Source organism: Piliocolobus tephrosceles, chromosome 9 (assembly GCF_002776525.5).
Source record: "Piliocolobus tephrosceles isolate RC106 chromosome 9, ASM277652v3, whole genome shotgun sequence".
NCBI lineage: Eukaryota > Metazoa > Chordata > Mammalia > Primates > Cercopithecidae > Piliocolobus > Piliocolobus tephrosceles.
This window is the reverse complement of record NC_045442.1, coordinates 70,260,334-70,282,972: the sequence shown is the minus strand read 5'-3', so window position 1 is coordinate 70,282,972 and position 22,639 is coordinate 70,260,334. Positions and strand designations below refer to the sequence as shown.

The 22,639-nt window shown below is 44.8% G+C and overlaps 1 long non-coding RNA gene across 1 annotated transcript; it reads right to left on the bottom strand.

Annotated features, from left to right (window-relative positions):
- Positions 1-1,944: 1,944 nt before the first annotated feature.
- LOC111537838 lies at positions 1,945-17,537 on the bottom strand. Its single transcript, XR_002730126.1, has 3 exons — positions 17,175-17,537; positions 16,141-16,264; positions 1,945-2,161 (listed from the first exon to the last, which is right to left on the bottom strand). It is a non-coding gene; the product is annotated as an uncharacterized LOC111537838 (long non-coding RNA).
- Between the last annotated feature and the right edge of the window lie 5,102 nt (positions 17,538-22,639).

The window sequence follows — 22,639 nt, the reverse complement described above, 5'->3', positions numbered from 1 at the left end:
AGGAGAATGGCATAAACCCGGGAGGCAGAGCTTGCAGTGAGCTGAGATCCGGCCACTGCACTCCAGCCTGGGCGATAGAGCGAGACTCCGTCTCAAAAAAAAAAAAAAAAAAAAATGGAGAACCTGGCAAACACCATCTTATCTAAATGATAAAAGTTATCATCACCATTAGTGGAACAAGTCAACATCATGTGCCTTCTGGTATGCTGCACTGAGACTAGCACAGCATTATTCCTGTGATATTGCTGCCAAATGCATAAATTATAAACATTAAACAATCCCCACCCCCCAAATTGAAGGAAATTCTCAAAAGTAACTGGCCTGGGCTCTTCAAAACTATCAAGATCATGAAAGAGAACTCAGAAATGAGAAATGGCCGGGCACAGTGGCTCACACCTGTAATCACAGCACTTTGGGAGGCTGAGGTGGGTGGATCACCTAAGGTCAGGGGTTTGAGACCAGCCTGACCAACATGGTGAAACCCCGTCTCTACTAAAAATACAAAATTAGTTGGGCATGGTGGTGCAGGCCTGTAATCCCAGCTACTTGGGAGGCTGAGGTAGGAGAATCACTTGAACTCGGGAGGTGGAGGTTGCAGTTCACAAGAGTGAAACACCATCTCCAAAAAAAAAAAAAAAAAAAAAGGGCTGGGCATGGTGGCTCATGCCTGTATTCCCAGCACTTTGGGAGGCTGAGACGGGTGGATCACGAGGTCAGGAGATCAAGACCATCCTGGTTAACACGGTGAAACCCCGTCTCTACTAAAAATACAAAAAATCAGCCAGGCGTGGTGGTGGGCGCCTGTAGTCCCAGCTACTCGGGAGGCTGAGGCAGGACAGTGGCATGAACTTGGGAGGCGGAGCTTGCAGTGAGCCGAGATCGCGCCACTGCACTCCAGCCTGGGCGACAGAGTGGGACTCCATCTCAGAAAAAAAAAGAAAAGAAAAGAAAAAATGAGAAACAGTTCCAGACTGAGGAAGACTAAAGAGATGTGACAACTAAATGCAACGTGTGATCCTAGACTGGATCCTGGACCTGTAAGGGACTCTTTTGGTACAATGGGTGAGATTTAAATTAGGTCTGCAGATTAGATGGCATTATCAGATCAATGTTAATTTATCAATCTTAATTATTGTACTATAGCCTTGCACTCAAGAAATGCAAATTGAAATATTAAAAGGTAATGGGGCATCATGTCTACAATTTATTTTCCAATGATTCAGAAAAAAATAATAAGTGGAGGATCTAGGTGAAGGACGTATAGAAGGTCTGTGTTCTATTTTGCAACTTTTTTTGTAAGTTTGAAATTATTTCCAAATAAAAAGTTTTAAGGATAAAAATATGTGACAGTTTCTTGGTTGAAGAGCCCTAAGAACAGCAAAGCCCACAAACACCTGTGGATTAGGAGATTTAGAGAAAACAAAACAAAAATATACATTTCAGTTATTTATAGCTGCATAATAAACCACTCCAAAATTCAGTGGCTTAAAACAACACCATTGTATTGTCTCTCATGATTCTCTGGATTGACTGGGCTCAGCTGGGCAGTTCTGTTCCATGTGATGCCAGATGGGGCTGCAGCCATTTGGGAGAACATGCACAAAGGCACACTCCCACATCTGGTGTCTCGGTTAGGATGACTGGAAGGTTGGGCCTTTCTCCACGCAGTCTCAGGGCCTCTTCCATTTTGCATGGTTTCTCCAAGTCACTTCTCCACATGATCTCTCCAGTAGGATAGCCAGACTTTTTTTTCTTTTTTTTAGATGGAGTCTCACTTTTGTTGTCTAGGCTGGAGTGCAATGGCGTGATCTCGGCTCACTGCAACCTCAGCCTCCCAGGTTCAAGCGATTCTTCTGCCTCAGCCTACTGACTAGCTGGAATTACAGGTGTCCACCACCACGTCTGGCTAATTTTTATTTTGTATTCTTAGTAGAGACGGGGTTTCACCATGTTGGCCAGGCTGGTCTTGAACTCTTGACCTCCTGATCCTCCTGCCTCAGCCTCCCAAAGTGCTGGGATTGCAGGCGTGAGCCACCATGCCTGACAGTCAGACTTCTTACATGGCAGTTCAGGACTGTGTTTCAAAAGTACAAAAGCGAAAATTGTCAGGTAGTCTTAAAGCTTCAGTCCAGAACTGGTACTGTGTCACTTTCACTGTATTCTATTGGTTAAAACAAAACAAAAGCATACAGAAATGTTCAAACATACAAAAAGTGCATAAGCCTTTTATATGTATCTAGCTCCAAATTTTGTGTGACATCTTAAATCTCATTACGATTCTTAGTAATTTTAAAAAATGAGTTACAGGATCAATCCAAAGTCTATATGGGAGAGGGTTATATAAAGACATGAGCAACAGGAAGTATATCAGGTACCAGGGCCATTTTCAAAGATTAGCTGCCATACTGTCATAGCTAATTTGCTTGTCTCCTTGCCAGAAATATGTTCCAAAATCATGTTAAATAAGTAATATTTAAAAGCCAAATATGGATCAAAGCAAAATAAAGATTTTTTTTTTAGAGGCATGCTATAGATTCTTGCTCACATTATCTCTTCTACCCTCTATCTGACCAGCATGTAACTTTGTGGTTGTTTCTTGTGGTTTTCAAAAATCTGCTTTCTCTTCTCATTATAACCTGTCATTTCTGAGCAGCAAACTACCTACCTTGATTTATGAAGTTTTCTTGTTTATATGTGTATCATTTAGATTTCAAAGACTGGTTGAAATAATCAGATGTATTTTGATCATGTTCTTTCACTATCATGAATTGAAATGTTAACAGCTTTATTGAGATATAATTTATATACTATAAAATGTATACATTTAAAGTATAAGATTCAGTGATTTTTAGTATGTTTACAGAGATTTGCAACCATCACCACAATCAATTTGGGAATTTTTTTTTTTTTTTTTTTGAGACAGAGTCTCACTCTGTTGCACAGGCTGGAGTGCAGTGGTGCAATCATGGCTAACTGCAGCCTCTGCCTCCTGGGCTCAAGCAATCCTCCTACCTAAGCCTCCTAAGTAGCTGGGACTACAGGATTGTGTCACCATGCCACAGTAATTTTTCGTATTTTTTCTAGTATCGGGGTTTCACCATGTTGTCCAGACTGGTCTTGAACTCCATGGGCTCAAGCTATCTGCCCGCCTCAGCCTCCCAAAGTGCTGGGATTACAGGCATGAGTCACCATGCCCAGCCAATTTTGGAATATTTTTATCACCCCAAAAGAAACCTCCTACTCATTTGCAATCCTCCTACTCATTTGCACCATCCCTACCCCTTGTCCTAAGTACCACTAATCTACTTTCTGTGACAATAGATTTGCATACTCTGGACATTTCATATAAATGGAATCACACACTATGTGGTCCTTTGTAACCAGCTTCTTTCACTTAGCAAAATGTTTTCAAGGTTATTAATGTTGTAGCATGTATCAGTACTTCATTCTTTTTTATGGCCAAATAATATTCCATATCTGACTATATTGCATTTTGCTGATTCATCACCAGTTAATAGGGCATTTGGAAGGTTTCTACTTTTTGGCTATTATGAAAAATGTTACTATGAAAATTCATGTTTTTTGTTTGTTTGTTTGTTTTTTGAGACAGACTCTCACTCTGTGGCCCAGGCTGGAGTTCATGGCTCGATCTCGGCTCACTGAATCCTCCGCCTCCTGGGTTCAAGCAATTCTTGTGCCTCAGCCTCCTGAGTAACTGGGATTACAGGCATGCACACCACACCCAGCTAATTTTTGTATTTTTAGTGGAGATGGGGTTTCACCACATTGGCCAGGATGGTCTCCATCTCCCGACCTTGTGATCTGCCCACCTCGCCCTCCCAAAGTGCTGGGATTACAGGCGTGAGCCACTGCGCCCAGCCATTCATGCACATGTTTTTGTATGGACATGTGTTTTCATTCCTCTTGGGTATGTACATAGGTCTATGAATTGATTTTTTTTTTTTTTTTTTTTTTGAGATGGAGTTTCCCCCTTGTTGCCCAGGCTGGAGTGCAATGGCGTGATCTCAGTTCACCACAACCTCCACCTCCCAGGTTCAAGTGATTCTCCTGCCTCAGCCTCCCAAGTAGCTGGGATTACAGGCATGTGCCACCACCCCCTGCTAACTTTATATTTTTAGTAGAGACGGGTTTCCTCCATATTGGACAGGCTGGTCTCCAACTCCCGACCTCAGATGATCTGTCTGCCTAGGCCTCCCAAAGTGCTGGGATTACAGGCGTGAGCCACTGTGCCCAGCCAAATTGATATTTTTATGAGAAGGTCAATGATTATTTTCCAATCATTAAACTTTTATCTTTCTGATATACAGAGAACTGTAAGTAATAATGTGGGGGGAGGAAAGTGGAGAAGAAGTTAATAGGAGCTTTCACTCAAGATATAAAGGAATTTAAGAGCTTAGATAGTGAAGTGAAACTGCATGGTTTAAAATCCTGATTCTACTTTGAGAGGCCGAGACGGGTGGATCACGAGGTCAGGAGTTCAAGACCAGCCTGACCAATATGGTGAAACCCCCTCTCTACTAAAAATACAAAAATTTGCTGGTGTGGTGGCACGCACCTGTAGTCCCGGCTACTAGGGAGGCAGAGACAGGAGAATCGCTTGAACCCGGGAGGCAGAGGTTGCAGTGAGCCGAGATCGCGCCACTGCACTACAGCCTGGGTGACAGAGCGAGACTCTGTCTCAAACAAAACAAAACAAAACAAATCCTGATTCTACCTCTTACAAGATATTTGCCTTAGGCAATTTATTTAACTCTCTGAGCTTCAGTTTTCCTTGTCTATAAAATGGAGAAAAATATAACTACCTCATAAGATTGTTGTGAGGATTGAATCAGATAGCACCAAACCCAATGTCCAGCACATTGTAATGTTCATTAATAGTAATTATTGGCTAGCCACAATGGCTCATGCCTATAATCCCAACACTGAGAGGCTGAGGTGGGAGAACTGCTTGAGTCCAAGAGTTCAAGGCTGCTGTGATCCATGATTGTACCACTGCACGTCAGCCTGGGCAACACAGCAAGACCTTGTCTCTGAAAAAAAAAAAAAAAAAGTAATTATTATTAATAATTTACACACTGCTGCATTTTTATAATGAGCATGCATTGCTTTTGTAATTTAAAAATAATTTTAAGATGCATGAAATCAACCTTAATTCTGTGTTTACTAATGTAAATGCAGTAAATGCAGTCTTACATTATCAAATCGTGCTTTAAACTGGAAAATAGTGCTTTGACCCTATTTCCTTGCTGTCTGTGTTTCAGATTAACTGAGGAAATGGAGACTGCTTACTTAAAGCCTGTATCATGCTTTTGTTTTTCTTTTCCATTTTACAAATCAGGAGGGAGAATTTCCTGGGCAAAGAATAGTTCATGAAGTAGTGGTGCCATTTTCCACCAAAACTGATCCTGAGATGGATATTAATTGTGTAGTCTACAAAGAGTTAATTTTATTTTTCCATTGATAATTTGGACCTTTGAAGTGAAGCAATTCTAACTGGACTCCTTTCTGACCCTTAAACCTTTTTGTTTTCGTGCAAAAGAAATCTGTTAGTCATCTAGCATCTTGCCAAAGATTCTGTCTCATTTCTCTATAGCTGATTTGAGTATTCCATTTTAATTAACTGCCTGTGGAATTAGTAATTATATGATTTCTCTAGTGACTCCAATCTTAAATAATGAGATCCTTCTAATAAGGCTTGTTCTATTTATAGGGCTTAAAGAGAAATTAGATTGTTAGGAAGAAACAGCAGAAACACTAGAAATAACTATTAAAATATACTCAAATCTATTTTCTGGCCTGTTTTCTCACGCTTTATTTATATTTCTGGCCAAAAGAACAGGAGTACAAATGATGAGCATGTGAGGCCCTTGCCCTGGCTCCTCTCACCCATGCTTGGCCCCAACAGTGGCCACTCACCAGGAGCTCCAAACGGGGTACCAGGTCCATTTTCCATTCCTAGGGAGGGGAGACCTGCAGCCTTTTAACCAATCAACTTGTAAGTACCTACAAGTAATAAGTACTGTGTTCCAGACTATCTTTGTGTGTTATATGTGTGTGTAACAGCTTTATTGACATATAGTTTATATGCCCTACAATTCACTCATTTAATGATTTTTAGTATATTCACAGAGTTGTGCAACCAACACCACAATTTTAAAATATTTTCACTACCAGCAACAGAAATTTCATACCCATTAGCAATAATTCCCCTTTTCTTCCCAGCCCCTACATCCACAAATCTATTTTCTGTGTCTATGAATTTACTTATTCTGGACATTTCATATAAATGGCATTATATGCTAAGCGGCTTTTTGTGCCAGACTTCTTTCACTTAGCATGAGGTTTTCAAGGATTGTCCATGTTGTAGCATGTAATCAGTACTTCATCCCTCTTAACACTGAATAAAGCCCGGGCGTGGTGGCTCACGCCTGTAATCCCAGCACTTTGGAGAGGCCAAGGTGGGCGGATCACGAGATCAGGAGTTTGAGACCAGCCTAACCAACATGGTGAAACCCCATCTCTACTAAAAATACAAAAATTAGCCAGGCATGGTGGCGCATGCCTGTAATCCCAGCTACTCAGGAGGCTCAGGCAGGAGAAACACTTGAACCTGGGAGGTGGAGGTTGCAGTGAGCCGAGATTGCACCATTGCATCTGGGCAACAGAGCGAGACTCTGTCTCAAAAAAAAAAAGACTGAATAATATTCCATTGTATGGATGGATCACATTTTGTTTATTCATTCATCAGTTGATGGGCATTTGGATGTTTCCATTTTTTGGCTATTGTGAATAATGCTGGCATGAACATTTGTGTGAAAGTTTTTGTGTGGACATGTTTTCATTTCTTTTGGGTATACATGTAGGAGTAGAATTGTTGAGTTACAGGATAACTCTACATTTAACGTTTTGAAGAACCGTCAGACTGTTTTCAAAAATGGCTGCACCATTTTACATCAAGGCTAATTATAAGATTTACTTGGTCTGGGGTTAATTGATGTTGCATTTGGCTATGGACTTGGGAACAGGCTTTTGCTGTTCAGGTAAGAAACTTCTGTCAAAGTCAAAGTTTCTCTCTATATCACGATCCAAATTTAGCAGTCTAAAAGAGTATGTGGTTTTCAACAGTTTTAAAAAATAAGACCATTATTATTCTGTCTAGAAAGAAGAAGAGTAATTCTGCTTATCAAGTTACCAGATTTCCTTAGCCTTTTATGGAACATTTGTCTCTTCTCACCCTAAGAGACTGTGTAGGCCTCAGGGGTAGATGGAGTTAGGCACAGTGGTATAAATGAAAGGGGATTGCAATATGTCCCCCCGTCATAGACCTATGCAGTCCCTGGCTGCCTGCCATAGCACAATACCAAAGACTGGGTGGCTTAAGCAATAGGAACTTATTTATCACACTTCTAGAGGTGGGGAAGTCCACCATCAAGGTGTTGGCTAATTCAGTTCCCTGGTGAGGGCTCTCTTCCTCGCCTCTTACAGATGTCCACCTTCTCAATGTATCCTCACATGTTGTGGGCTGCGGGGGAGCGGTTGCCAGGGAGCAAGTTCTGTTCTCTCTTCCTCTTCTTATAAAGGACACTAATCTCGTCATGGGAGCCCCATCTTCATGACCTCATCTAAACCTAATTACCATCAAAAAGCCTCACTTCCGGTCGGGCGCGGTGGCTCAAGCCTGTAATCCCAGCACTTTGGGAGGCCGAGACGGGCGGATCACGAGGTCAGGAGTTCGAGACCATCCTGGCTAACACGGTGAAACCCCGTCTCTACTAAAAAATACAAAAATCTAGCCGGGCGAGGTGGCGGGCGCCTGTAGTCCCAGCTACTCCGGAGGCTGAGGCAGGAGAGTGGCGTAAACCCGGGAGGCAGAGCTTGCAGTGAGCTGAGATCCGGCCACTGCACTCCAGCCCCGACAACAGAGCGAGACTCCGTCTCAAAAAAAAAAAAAAAAAGCCTCACTTCCAACCAAATACCATCACATTGGGGGTTAAGGCTTTGACATATGAATTTTGAGGAAATATAAACATTTAGTCCATAACCCCTCCATGTTGCAACAAAGTTTTCCATTTCACTTACAATAGCATCCTTGTTCACAGCAGTTAGAAGTACACATGGGCTAATAAATGTCTTATTTTAGTCACTCACACCTAAGCATAAATTAGTTTTTTTTTTTTTTTTTTTTTCTGTTTTTCATTTTTTGAGATGGAGTTTCACTCTTGTTGCCCAGGCTGGAGTGCAATGGCACGAATTTGGCTCATTGCAACCTCCGCCTCCCAGGTTCAAGTGATTCTCCTGCCTCAGCCTCCCAAGTAGCTGGGATTACAGGCGCCCGCCACCACGACCAGCTAATTTTTTGTATTTTTAGTAAAGACAGGGTTTCACCATGTTGGCTAGGCTGGTATTGAACTCTTGACCTCAAGTGATCCACCCACCTCAGACTCCCAAAGTGCTGGGATTACAGGCATGAGCCACCGCACCTGGCCTCTGAGCATAAATTAATACAAGCTTTCCTTTTCCTCTTAATCTCTGTTTAAGTACAATCAGCTCAAACTAAGGTGTTCTGATTGTAAAGAAGGTACTAAAAAAGGATAGGAAAGGAGTAATTTTAGGGTCAATCTAGAATGTGCTACACGCATTACTTTGATTAGGTTATTTACTCATAACAACTACATGAGTTAAGCACTATTATTTTTACTCAGAAAGAAAGGAAAAGGCTCAAAAAGTAACTTACTGAAGGCCATTTAGCAAATTGTATGCGTAGTGTTGGGATTTTACCCTAAATTTACTTGATTCTAGAGAATCAGAACATCCTCCTTCTATCCTGAATTGAGAGCCGACTCGTGCTGGGAAGGAGGTGGAGAGGGTAGGGGTTTATGCAAAAGCCAAACTTTATCTTCTCTACACATTTTTTTTTTCATGTCCCTGGTTGTCACAACCACTTGTTGGCAGCACCCCCGCCCCTCAACGGTTTGGCTGTGCAGAAGTGCTAATGAGTCCCTAAATGCTTCCCAGCTTAGTGGAGCTACTGTACTCCCCTAAGTGAGGAAGGCGGCAATAGCTGCTAACTGGGCCACACACACTCCGGCAAAACTTCCTTATTTGGAAAAGTCTTTTCCATCCTATTTGGGCAGAAAGAATACAATCTCACATTTAAGATAAACAAAATGCCTTGACCTACATCAGAAGGGGCACTCAAAAACATGAAAACACAGCCAAACACCAAAAAGATCCAGTGTATTCCTAGCTACTTCCCTTCAGGTGGAAGGTGGTGGGGGCAGGGGAATGCTCAGAAAGATAAAAGAACATTCACGAATTCCTTTTTCTTTAACCACAGAAGCAATTCTAGTTAGCAATTAGCTTTGAATCTCAGTTATATGGAATTTAGCACACTTTTTACTAGAGTTAAGAAAATACACATTTTTAGATTGTTCATATGGTTGAAGTTGGGAGAAGCCTGAGTGGCAGGACAGTATACTTCCTCAAGTATGATTTAGCGTTGCTTTTAATACCCTGAGCAGAGGTTACATTTGAAAATACAAGACCAAGTAAGTATTTGCAGGGTGGGCCAGTGGAGTTGACCTGAGTGGCCACTCCTGTCATTTTTGGAAACTGTGCCCAGGAGCAGCTTGTTAGAAAGATGAAAAGAAAAAACTTAAGTCTCAACTTTCCCCTTGCAGGGTGAACTTGGGCAAATGACTTAACCTCTCTGGGCCTCAGTGTGCTGGTGTCTGAAGAGGAGTTGACTAAATGATCACCAAGGGCCTTCCCTATATCGGGGCATTCTTTTTATTTTTGAAATGGGGTCTCGCCCAGGCTGGAGTGCAGTGGTGCAATCTCAGCTTACTCCAACCTCTGCCTCCTGGGTTCAAGCGATTCTTCTGTCTCAGCCTCCCAAGTAGCTGGAATTCAGGCATGCACCACCATACCTGGCTAATTTTTGTATATATATTTTTTTAATAGAGATGGGGGTTTCACCATGTTACCCAGGCTGGTCTCGAACCCTGATCTCAGGCAACCCGCCTGCCTCGGCCTCCCAAAATGCTGGTATTACAGGTATGAATCACCACGCCTGGCCTCTTCCCAGTATGGGCATTTTGTGATTTCCATGATTGTGGAAAGGGCTTGTCTAGGCTTGGGTGTGCAATAGAACACACGGGGTTCCAGTGCCCTCTAGACCCACCCTGACTTCCCTCTTGGTCCTTTTGCTCCCTCAGCACTTCCAGAGCTCAGCTCTTCCTGGGTCCTGGAGCAAATCCTTAAAAGCCCCATTGGTATGCAAAGCATAAGAAGCCTAATACCCTCCATACCTGAAGTCTGCTGTCACCACCTGGCCCCAGGTGATGATGATGAATTGAATCAGATAAAATAACTCTTATTGGTATTAGCTAACATGTAACCCCCTTCCCCACAAAAATACCTTAAGAATAATTTGAATATATGTGCTTTCCCGTGAAAGGTCCTAAAATCTGCATTCTTCATTTCTTTCTTCTTGAGATGGGGTCTCCCTCTGTCGCCCGGGCTGAAGTGTAGTGGCGCTATCTCAGCTCACTGCAACATACACCTCCTGGGTTCAAATGATTCTCCCGCCTCAGCCTCCTGAGTACCTGAGATTACAGGCATGCACCACCACAGCCCAGATAATTTTTGTATTTTTAGTAGAAATGAGATTTCACTATATTGGTCAGGCTGGTCTTGAACTCCCGACCTCAGGTGATCCACCCACTTTGGCCTCCCAAAGTGCTGGGATTACAGGCGTGAGCTACTGCGCCCGGCCTGCATTCTTCATTTCTGTGGGAAGGAGAGTGTTGATGGAATGGTTTCCTGTGCCCCTCAAATTGCGTGAAGGTTAGGCTGCTTTCTCTGATCAGGGAGACTTGGAGAAGTCGTGTTATCTTGGCAGGAATATTGCAAAGTCAAGATGGATATTTTGTTTTCCTCTGCATTAATCTGCAGCTAATGCCAGTGAACATTATCTGTGTTTAATTACATTCGCTAACCAACTGACACAACCTCCCCTGGGAAGAAGCTTATCCGACTCTGACTCATGCTTTACAGCATGTTGGATTTGAGGAAATGGATAATATACGCCCTGCTGGCTTTGGAATTTTAAACAGAAACCCACATGCCGCCGAGTCTCCGGCTTACTCCCAAATATGGGAGAATCTGTGCGCCAGCAAGGGTGCAGGAGGCATGCTCAGTGTGACAAAAGGCAAAACCTGTGGTGTGTGCGGGGCAGGCCAGAGCCAGCAGCCACTTAAAGGAGAAGGAGCAACTGCAAGGAAAGGAAGGGAGGCCAACATCCCAAGGCCCTTTTCTAGAGTTAGCTTGATTATGTCATGGTGGTGAATGTCTTATTAAAAGTAAAACGTGCGGTGGCTCAAGCCTGTAATCCCAGCACTTTGGGAGGCCGAGACGGGAGGATCACGAGGTCAGGAGTTCGAGACTATCCTGGCTAACAAGGTGAAACCCCGTCTCTACTAAAAAATACAAAAAGCTAGCCGGGCGAGGTGGCTGGCGCCTGTAGTCCCAGCTACTCGGGAGGCTGAGGCAGGAGAATGGCGTAAACCCGGGAGGCGGAGCTTGCAGTGAGCTGAGATCCGGCCACTGCACTCCAGCCCGGGAGACAGAGCAAGACTCCGTCTCAAAAAAAAAAAAAAAAAAAAAAAAAGTAAAACGTATCTCCAACATCAGGGGCCAAAGAGGGGCTGACCTTTAGAGGCATTTAGAGCAGTACTCACAGGCACAGCACGTCCGAACTGGACAAGATGATACAAGCCTTGTGCTGGGCTAGCTGGGTCACCCTGAGCCAGATGATAGTGAGAAACTTCCTGGTAGCCAGGGTGCCCCAGGATTCCCTAAGAAATGGAGCTGTCCCAGGGCACAGCAATTGGGGTCATTTTTCTTGTGTCTGAGCCACGAGGGAGGGGGCAGTCTCCCAGAGCAGAAGGAGATAGTAGCGGCTCACATTCCACCTCCCGTTCCTGCTATGGCTGAGCCCCTCCACCCCCACAAACTCTCTTCCCTTCCGTGTGGTCCTTGCGCTGCTTCTCCTTAAAAAAACCTTTATTGGGGCTGGGCACAGTGGCTCATGTCTGTAATCCCAGCACTTTGGGAGGCTGAGGCAGGGGGACCACCTGGCCAACATGGTGAAACCCCGTCTCTACTAAAAATAAAAAAATTAGCCGGGCATGGTGGTGCGGTTGCCTATAATCCCAGCTACTTGGGAGACTGGGGCAGGAGAATTGCTTGAACCCAGGAGGCGGAGGTTGCAGTGAGTCAAGATTGTTCCACTGCACTCCAGCCTGGGCAACAGAGCAAGACTCTGTCTCAAAAAAAAAAAAAAAAGGCCAGGCTCAGTGGCTCATGCCTGTAATCCCAGCACTTTGAGAGGCCGAGGCAGGCGGATCACCTGAGTTCGGGAGTTCAAGATCAGCCTGACCAACAAGGAGAAACCCCGTCCCCACTAAAAATACAAAATTAGCTGGACGTGATGGCGCATGTCTGTAATCCCAGCTACTTGGGAGGCTGAGGCAGGAGAATCGCTTGAACCCGGGAGGTGGAGGTTGTGTAGAGCCGAGATTGCTCCATTGCACTCCAGCCTGGGCAACAAGAACAAACCTCCATCTCAAAAAGAAAATAAAAGAAAAACAACCCAATGATATAAAAATATAATAATAATCATTCCCAGTGAGAGCATTTTCTTTGCATCAGACACCATACTAAAGCACTTAATGTGCATCATTTTGGCCAGGCGCCATGGCTTATGCCTATGATCCCAAAGCTTTGGGAGGCCAAGGCAACAGGATGGCTTGAGGCTAGGAGGTTGAGACCATCCTGGGCAACATAGTGAGACCCCATCTCTATACAAAGCAGAAAAAATTAGCCAGGCTTGGTGACACATGTCCATAATCCCAGCTACTCAAGAGGATGAAGCAGGAGGATGGCTTGAACCCAGGAATTCAAGACTGCAGTGAGTTATGACAGGGCATACCACCCAAGCCTGGGTGACAGAGCCAGACCCTGACTCTTTAAAAAAAATGCATAATTTAATTCAAACTTCTCAAAATCCCTATGAAGTAAGTATATTATCATCCCCATTTACAGGTAAGAACATTAAAATTCATACAGGTGAAGTAAGTTGCCCAAGGCCACACAGCTAGTACATGCAAAGCTGAGATTTAAACTCAGATGATAGGCCAGGTGTGGTGGCTCATGCCTGTAATCCCAGCACTTTGGGAGGCCAAGGCGGGCGGATCACTCGAGGTCAGGAGCTCAAGACCAATCTGGCCAACATGGTGAAACCTCATCTCTACTAAAAATACAAAAACATTAACCGGGCATGGTGGTGGGTGCCTGTAATCCCCACTACTCAGAAGACTGAGGTGGGAGAATTGCTTGAACAGGAGGCGGAGGTTGCAGTGAGCTGAAATCATGCCACTGTACTCCAGCCTGGGTGACAGAGCAAGACTGCATCTCAATACAAAATAAAAATAAATAAATAAGTAAAATAAACCCAGGTGGTTGCTCTCCAAAGGTTGTGTGTGTCAGCTACATGTGGTGCCTTGAGAGGTACAAGTAATAAAGGAATATCAACTGCAACCCATCACTTAAAGATAATCATTGTTATCATGCTTCCAGACCTCTCTTTATACACATATGACTGGTTTTATCCTGATTTCAGTAGAATAAAATCTAGGGTTGGTTGAACTTCCGGAAAGAGAGTGAACAAATTGCCCAGTGCAATTTATCCAGATTTCTCTTCTCCTTTAAAAGCTCTAGCTCAATGAACCTGCACTTGGGACTCTCCTGGTCTCCAGGAGGCTCAGGTGTCTTGCTGAGTGCATCATCCCAAGCACACAGTAAGCACTCAATAAATTCTCTCCAGTTGTGTCGTCAGGGACAGGTTCTTCTGTCAGGGAGCAAAGCCTCTGCTCCCACGAGCATATTTAAGAGTTGTAAGGCTAGACACGATGGCTCACACTTGTATTCCCAGCACTCTGGGAGGCCGAGGTGGGCGGATCACCTGAGGTCAGGAATTCGAGACCAGCCTGGCCAACATTGTGAAACCCCATCTCTACTAAAAATACAAAAATTGGCCAGGTGTGGTGGCTCACACCTGTAATCTCATGACTTTGGGAAGCCGAGGCAGGTGGATCGCCTGAGGTTGGGAGTTCCAGACCAGCCTGACCAACATGGGGAAACCCTGTCTCTACTAAAAATACAAAATTAGCAGGGCGTGGTGGTGCACACCTGTAATCCCAGCTACTTGGGAGACTGAGGCAGGAGAATAGCTTGAACCTGGGAGGCGGAGGTTGCAGTGAGCCAAGATCGCGCCATTGCACTCTAGCCTGGGTGACAAGAGCGAAACGCCATCTCAAAAACAGACAATAACAACAAAAAAAATTACCCAGGTGTGGTGACGCATGCCTGTAGTCCCAGCTACTCAGGAGACTGAGGCAGGAGAATCGCTTGAACCCAGGAGGTGGAAGTTGCAGTGAGCTCAGATCATGCCACGGCACTCCAGCCTGGGCAACAGAGCAAGACTCTGTCTCAAAAAAAAAAAAAAAAAAAAAAAAAACCAGGTTCAATATAAACCACGTTCACCATTCTATTTTCTTTCCTTATCCCTACATCTATGTATTCCCCAGTTGTTTTGCCAAAGGGTAATTCTTATCCATAGGTGAACAGCATAGATTAATTTCACCTATTTTTGAACTTGACATAAATGGAATCATCAGTATATGCTCTTCTGTGTCTGGTATCTTCCACGTAATATTATGGTTGTGACAGTCATCCATGTGGTTGTGCTTCATGATACATTAATTATTCCCATTGCTGTGTAGCACTCCATTGTGTGAATTCACCATGATTTATTTATCCATTCTATTGTTGGTGGACGTTTGAATTGTTTCTATTCTTAGCTTTTACAAACAGTGCCACTATGAACATTCTTTTATTATTATTATTATTTTTTTGAGACGGAGTCTCGCTCTGTCACCTAGGCTGGAGTGCAGTGGCCCCAATCTCGACTCACTGCAAGTTCCGCCTCCCAGGTTCACGCCATTCTCCTGCCTCAGCCTCCTGAGTAGCTGGGACCACAGGCGCCCGCCACCACACCCAGCTAATTTTTTGTATTTTTTAGTAGAGACAGGGTTTCACCGTGTTAGCCAGGATGGTCTTGATTCCTGACCTCATGATCCGCCTGCCTCGGCCTCCCAAAATGCTGGGATTACAGGCGTGAGCCACTGCGCCCAGCCGAACATTCTTATAGCTATTTTTATGTGTATGAACATGCATCTTTTTAGAAATGTAATTGCTTATCACACTTTTTGCATATGTTCCACTTTGACAGTTGTTGCCAAAAGGTTTTCTAAACTGGCAATTTACATTCTCACTAGCCACATGCGAAAGTTCCAGTTGCTCTATATCCTCACCAATACTCAGTGTTGTCTTTTTCATTTTAACCATTCTGGTGAATGTGCAGATTCACTTATTGTATTTTAATTTGCATTTTCTTGCCAATTAATGAATTGGTGTCTTTTTGTATGTTTATTAGCCATTTGGATATTTTGAGACATTTTAAAGGGTATTCTTTCTCCTGGTTATGAAAATAATACATGCTGAGGTGGGCGAATCACTTGAGGTCAGGAGTTTGAGACAAGCCTGGCCCACATGGTGAAACCCCATCTCTACTAAAAAATACAAAAATTAGCTGGGTGTGGTGGCGTGCACCTGTAATCCCACTATCTGGGAGGCTGAGGCAGGAGAATCACTTGAATCTGGGAGGTGGAGGTTGCAGGGAGCCCAGATAGTGCCACTGCACTCCAGCCTGGGTGACAGAGTGAGATTCTGTCTCAAAAACAAACAAACAAACAAAACCATGCTAATTGAAGAAGCTTTGGCAAATACATAGTGGCTTTGTACTATGTCAGTTTAGCTAAACTGAAACCATGTTTTTCAGAATTTCTTTCTCTGTATGGCTCTGGGTTAGGGTTGGCCACAGAAAATTTGCACAAGATTGGAGGGCAGAGGTGAAGCAAACATGCTTATGCTCAGAAGGTCAGTGTAGAAGCAGGCACTGCTCTAACTTATGGTGTTTCAGATCTGCTAGCTCACCTTGTGGCCATGGGATAGACTTGAGCTTACATCTCCTTCGGCCCCCATGACAGCTCTTCCTTTAGCATTTTCAGTCCCTGAGTCAGGTCTGTGTTCAGATTTATGACACAGAGTTCAGCGATTCCTGCGGGTCGCCCACATAGTTGAAGTAGGATGTTTTAGAGGCAGTGAGACATTGATACAGATTCCAATTCATCCTGTGGGTGCCCCCTGGTTCTTTTGGACTCCTACTGGTCCTTACTCTCCCATACTTCATGTCTACCTGCTCTTTCTGACTTCAGTCCCAGCACCAGAAACAGAAGCAACAGTTGTATACAAACTGCTTAACAAGTTCCCACATTGCATAACATCAAAACCCCACAAGAAACATCTTACTCCATGCCATGCCTGATAGTTCTGCTTCTCTAATTAAGCCTTGACCAATAATAGGCATTAAGAAGTAAACCATGGCCAGGCGCAGTGACTCACAGCTGGAATCCCAGCACTTTGGGAGACCAAGGCGCGTGGATCACCTGAGGTCAGGAGTTTTGAGACCAGCCTGACCAACATGGTGAAACCCCACCTCCACTAAACATACAAAAATTAGCCAGGTGTGGTGGTGCATGCCTGTAGTCCCAGCTACTCAAGACGCTGAGGCAGGAGAATCACTTGAACCCGGGAGGCAGAGGCTGCAGTGAGATGAGATCACACCACTGCACTCCCGTCTGCGGTGAAAGAGCCAGACTCTGTCTCAAAAAAAAGGAAAACAGGCCAGGCACAGTGGCTCACATCCGTAATCCCAGCACTCTGGGAGGCCGAGGAGGGAGGATCACCTGAGCAATATAGCAAGACTCTATCTCTACAAAAAGTTAAAAAATTAGCCAGGCATAGCGGCATATGCCTATAGTCTCAGCTACTTGGAAGGCTGAGGTGGAAGGATCACTTGAGCCCAGAAGGTCAGGGCTGCAGTGAGCTGTGATCACACCGCTGCACGCCAGCCTGGACAACACAGCAAGACCCTGCCTCCCATTCCAAAAAAAGTAAACCAAACTTACCCATAATTCTACACCCAGAGAGGACCACTATCGACATCTTAGTGTGTATTCTTCCTGCCTGAGGTATTTTAAGTGAAGAGAATGAGCCTGAGACAGGTTAGATGATTGCTCAGCTTTCAACTAGCTGGCGGCAGAGCTGTGCCTTCAGAAGTCTGGTTTCATCCTTGCTCAACTAGCGTCACTTCCACTGTGCCTCAGAATCCCTAAGTGACCCTTTACTCCTCTGACCTTCCTGGGAGGACTTCTTGCTCTGAGTACAAGCTCTGGGGCATGTGAAAGCAGCCATCATCCATATCTTCCCAAGCTCTGCAGCCACCTGCTTTGACAGCTTCCCCATTTTGTTCTAACCAAACTGCAGGAGTTTCACCTTCCTGTTCCTCTTCAGGAAACAAACAAAACATTATCTTTTTTTTTTTGAGACGGAGCCTCACTCTGTCGCCCAGGCTGAAAGCGCCGTGGCACAATGGCTCACTGCAACCTCCGTGCCCACCCTGGGTTCAAGCAATTCTCCTGCCTCAGCCTCCCGAGTACCTGGGATTACAGGCACCCACTGCCACGCTCAGCTAATTTTTTGTATTTTTAGGAGAGACGGGGTTTCACCATACTGGCCAGGCTGGTCTCGAACTCCTGACCTTAGGTGATCCATCCACCTTGGCCTCCCAAAGTGCTGGGATTACAGGTGTGAGCCACCGTGCCTGGTCTTGTAAAAAAAAAAAAAAAAAGATCTTTACAAGATCTTTTAGGTGGGCTCAGTGGCTCACACCTGTAATCCTAACATTTTGGGAGGCTAAGACAGGCAAATTGCTTGAGTCCAGGAGTTCAAGACCAGCCTGGGCAACATACTGAGACACCGTCTCTACAAAACATACAAAAAAAAAAAAAAAATCAGCCAGGTGTGGTGTGTGTGCCTGTAGTCCCAGCTACTTGGGAGGCTGAGGCAGGAGGATCACCTGAGCCCTGGAGGTTGAGGCTGCAGTGAGTCGTGATGGTGCTACTGCACTCGAGCCTGGGCAACAGAGTAAGAGTGAGATCTTGTCTCAAAAAAAAAAAAAAAAAAGAAAAAAAGAAAAGAAAAGAAAAAAGAGAAAGAAAAAAACTATGGCCAGGCATGATGGCTCATGCCTGTAATCCCAGCACTTTGGGAGGCCGAGGTGGGCAGATCACGAGGTCAGGAGTTCAGGACCAGCCTGGCCAACATGGAGAAACCTCATCTCTACTAAAAATACAAAAATTAGCCAGGCGTGGTGGTGCACCTGTAGTCCCAGTTACTGGGGAGGCTGAGGCGGAAGAATCACTTGAACCTGGTAGGTGGAGGTTGCAGTGAGCCGAGATCACACCACTGCACTCTAACCTGGGCGACAGAGCGAGACTCCATCTCAAAAAAAAAGAAAGAAAGAAAAAGAAAAGTCATGCCATGTCATCCACATATCCACATCTGGAGCAGTGGTGGCCACCAGGGGGCCAGAGAGAGCCCAAAGCCCTCCTCTCCCTACCAAACACAGGTGTCAGTTAGAGGCAGTAATCTAAGTAAGTATTACTATCTCAAGGTTTCTCTTAAAATATAAGTACTCCTGAGAGGGGGAACACAGGAAATCCTGAATTCTTCAGAATGAATAATCCAGAAGATGCAGTGATAAGTGATACGATGTCATCAAAGCTTTGGTAGACAACAGTGAGCAGGGGGTGGCCGGGGAACAGAAGGCAAAAACAAACTTTGCCTACATTGGCTGGGAGCCTCTTGGACTCTGGGTTTTACAATAACAAGAATTCACAGGGCTTTTCTGCCAAACCTGTGTCCTGGGCCTGGACTCAGCTCTTCATCTGGACGTAGAGGAACCAGGAGGACAGATTTGTTTTCCTGAGAACAGAACCAGAGAGAAGCAATTGGGAATGGAGTGTAATTTAGAAACTAGTGATGGTGAGAAGCAGCTGGTGGCTCAGTCACAGCATGTCAGTCCTGCCTGCCTGGTTTCTTGAAGAGGAACAAGAAGTGGATGCTGTATTTAAAGTTTCTTGCTTTTTTCCCCCCTCTTTCCAATGGCTGCAGATACGAGTGGCCTCTTTCCTGGTCTGTTCCTGTCACTGCCCACTGAGTGGAAGGGATGGTTGCCCCACAGGTTGGCTGAAGAGCTGGAGCCTCAGGCTGGCAGGGAGGTCACAGCCCAAAGCACAGGGGCACCCAGGGGTAACATTATCCTGCCAAAGCCAAACAAGGAACTGAGTGTTTAGAATAACTTCAAGAAAGTTGTGGGCGTTTCCTCTGCCAGGGAAACCAGAAACCACAGTGAGATAGTGTATAGCTATATTCAGGTCACAGATTATCAGCTGCCACTGCTGCTTCCTGTTCAAATTTGATGAAACTTCTTTCTAGTCACTGGAGCCTCCTGGATCCTGTGGGCATGACAGCATTTAGTGATGTGGGGCTCAGAGTTCCACCTAAAGACCTGACATAACCTGGGGGCGGAAACCATTCTTTGGGGTGAGGTTTCAGGGGCCAGCTCCGGTGGAGGAGACGGTAGGTAAGGGGCCAACAGTAAGAATACATTTTCCTGAACTTTTACGGTGTTTCAGGCTCTTGGGCTAAGAGATTTTTGTGCGTTATCTCATTTGACTCTCAAACAACCCTATGAGAGAGGTACTATTAGGATCCCTTTTTATTTATTTTATTTTATTTTATTTTATTTTAGAGACAGGGACTTGCTCTGTTGCCCACACTGAAGTCCAGTGAGGCAATCAGGGCTCACTGCAGCCTTGACCTCCTGGGCTCAAGGGATCCTCCCACCCCAGCTTCCTGAGTAGCTAGGACTATAGGCTAATGCCACCACACCCGGCTAATTTTTTAAAAATTTTATTTTGTAGAGACAGGCCTCACTTTGTTGCCCAGGCTGGTCACAATCTCCTGACTTCGAGCGATCCTCCCGCTTTGGCCTCCCAAATTACTGAGATTATAGGTGTGAGCCCCCTAGCCCCGCCCGTGATCCTCATTTTATGGGTGAGGAAAGGGGCTCAGAAATGTTGTCAATTGTCCAAGGGTCACAGGGGCAGAACTGGAAACCAAAATCAAAATCAGGATTTCTTTTACTTTCTTTCCCTCTCTTTCTTCCTTTCTTTCTCCTCTTCCTCCTCCTCCTTTCTCTCTCACATAGTACTTGATTGAGCCATAACTTACATATGCCTACTATGTAACATATTAGGCCATGTCCACATAATTGTCCACATAACATGTGGTACACACTTATACCATATACGTGCATGTAGCCACCACCCAGATCAAAATGAGACTATTTTCATCACACTCCAAAGTTCCTTCATGCCCCTTTCCAGCAAAACTCACTCCCCCTAACCTCCAATGTAACCAATATTCTGACCTCTATTCTCATAGATTAATTTTACCTGTTCTCGAACTTCGTATAAATAGAATCATATTGTCCAGGCGTGGTGGCTCACGCCTATAATCCTAACATGTTGGGAGGCCGAGGCAGGCAGATTGCCTGAGGTCAGGAGTTCGAGACCAGCCTGGCCAACATGGTGAAACCCCATCTCTACCAAAAATACAAAAAATTAGCTGGGCATGGTGGTGCACACCTGTAGTCCCAGCTACTTAGGAGGCTAAGGCATGAGCATCACTTGAACCTGGGAGACAGAGGTTGCCGTGAGCTGAGATGGTACCACTGCACTCCAGCCTGGGCAACAGAGCTAGACTGTCTCCCCCAAAAAAAGAAAAAGAAAAAACAGAATCATATTCTTGCATGTGGTTTTTTCTGTTCTGTATAGTATGTCTGTGGATTTTCCCACATTGTTGTACCAGCAGTATGTTCCTTTTTTATGCTGAATTGTATTCCGTTTTATGAATCTACCACCCAATTTATTTATCCATCCTCCTGTTGATGAATATGTGGATTTTTTTTTCCAGTTTTAGGCTATTTCAAATAACACTGCCATGAACATTCTTATTAGGGAGAAATATGTTTAACTTTATTAAGTACACCAAACAATTTTCCAAAGAGATTGGGCCATTTTATATTCCCAGTAGCCCTGTACGAAAGTTTTAGTTGTTCTACATCCTTGTCAGCCTATGGAATTGTCAGTCTTTTCATTAGCCATTAGAGTGAGGGTGAGAAATCAGGTCTTTCCTATCCCAAAGTCTATGCAGCATCATAAAACACTCAATCTAGCTGGGCATGGTGGCTCATGCCCGTAATCCCAGCACTTTGCAAGGCTAAAGGGGGTGGATCACCTGAGGTCAGGAGTTCGAGACCAGCCTGGCCAACATGGTGAAGCCCTGTCTCTACTAAAAATACAAAAAAAAAAAAAAAATTAGCCAGTCATGGTGGCGCACACCTGTAATCTCTACTGAGGCAGAAGAATCACTTGAACCTGGGAGGTGAGGTTGCAGTAAGCCGATATTGTACCACTGCACTCCAGCCTGGGCGACAGAGTGAGACTCTGTCTCAAATAAATAAGGCTGGGCATAGTGGCTCATGCCTGTAATCCCAACACTTTGGGAGGCTGAAGTGCATGGATCACCTGGGGTCAGGAGTGACCAGCCTGGCCAACATGGTGAAACCTCGTCTCTACTAAAAATATAAATATTAGTCGGGCGTGGTGGCAGGTGCCTGTAATCCCAGCTACTCGGGAGACTGAGATAGGAGAATTGCTTGAACCCAGGAGGCGGAGGTTGCGGTGAGCCGAGATCAAGCCACGGCACTGCAGCCTGGGTGACAGAGTAAGACTCTGTCTCAATAAATAAATAAAATAAAATAAAATGAAAAATAAATAAATCACTCAATCTGAGCTCCTGCCACATCCATGACTCCCTGTTCTGGGGAATAAGAGGCCTAAGTGCCACTTAATCCTGGCAGCAAGGATGGGAAGCAGCTCCCCAGCAAGGCAGGATGCCAGGAAATCCACCTCCTTCATCATTTCTGAAGGTTACCCACCAACTTCAAGGTTGGATGTGTACATGCCATTTTCTGGGAAAGACTCAGAAAACGTTCTCTTGTGGCTGTGGGTACAAGAGTGCGCCAAGTGTGTGGCCAGTGTGGTCAGAGCCCAGTGGGGTAAGCCCTCTTCTTCTTTCCTAACAGCTTTGAAGTGGTTCAAGCCAGAACATCAGAGGGATCTCAAGGACGGGGCCTGGCCCAGCACTGTGGTTGGAAGCATAAAAACTTTCAAGTTACATTCCAGCTTGGTCTCATCTCCTAACATGACCTTAGGCAAGTCATTTAACCTGTGACTCAGTTTTCTCAACTCTTAAATGGGGCAACAATGCCTGCACTCCATTCCATATAAGGTCTCTCAAAGGTTCCTTACCATTTCCAGGGTGTCTGTTTCTCAGCTCTTCTTCCCCTCATGTCCCCTGTGCTTCTGCCTCATTGACCAACTGAATGTTCATGAAAAGGATGTCCTCTTTCACTCCTCTGTATTGTTATAAAAGGTACTTTATGCAAGATGGTCTCTTTTTT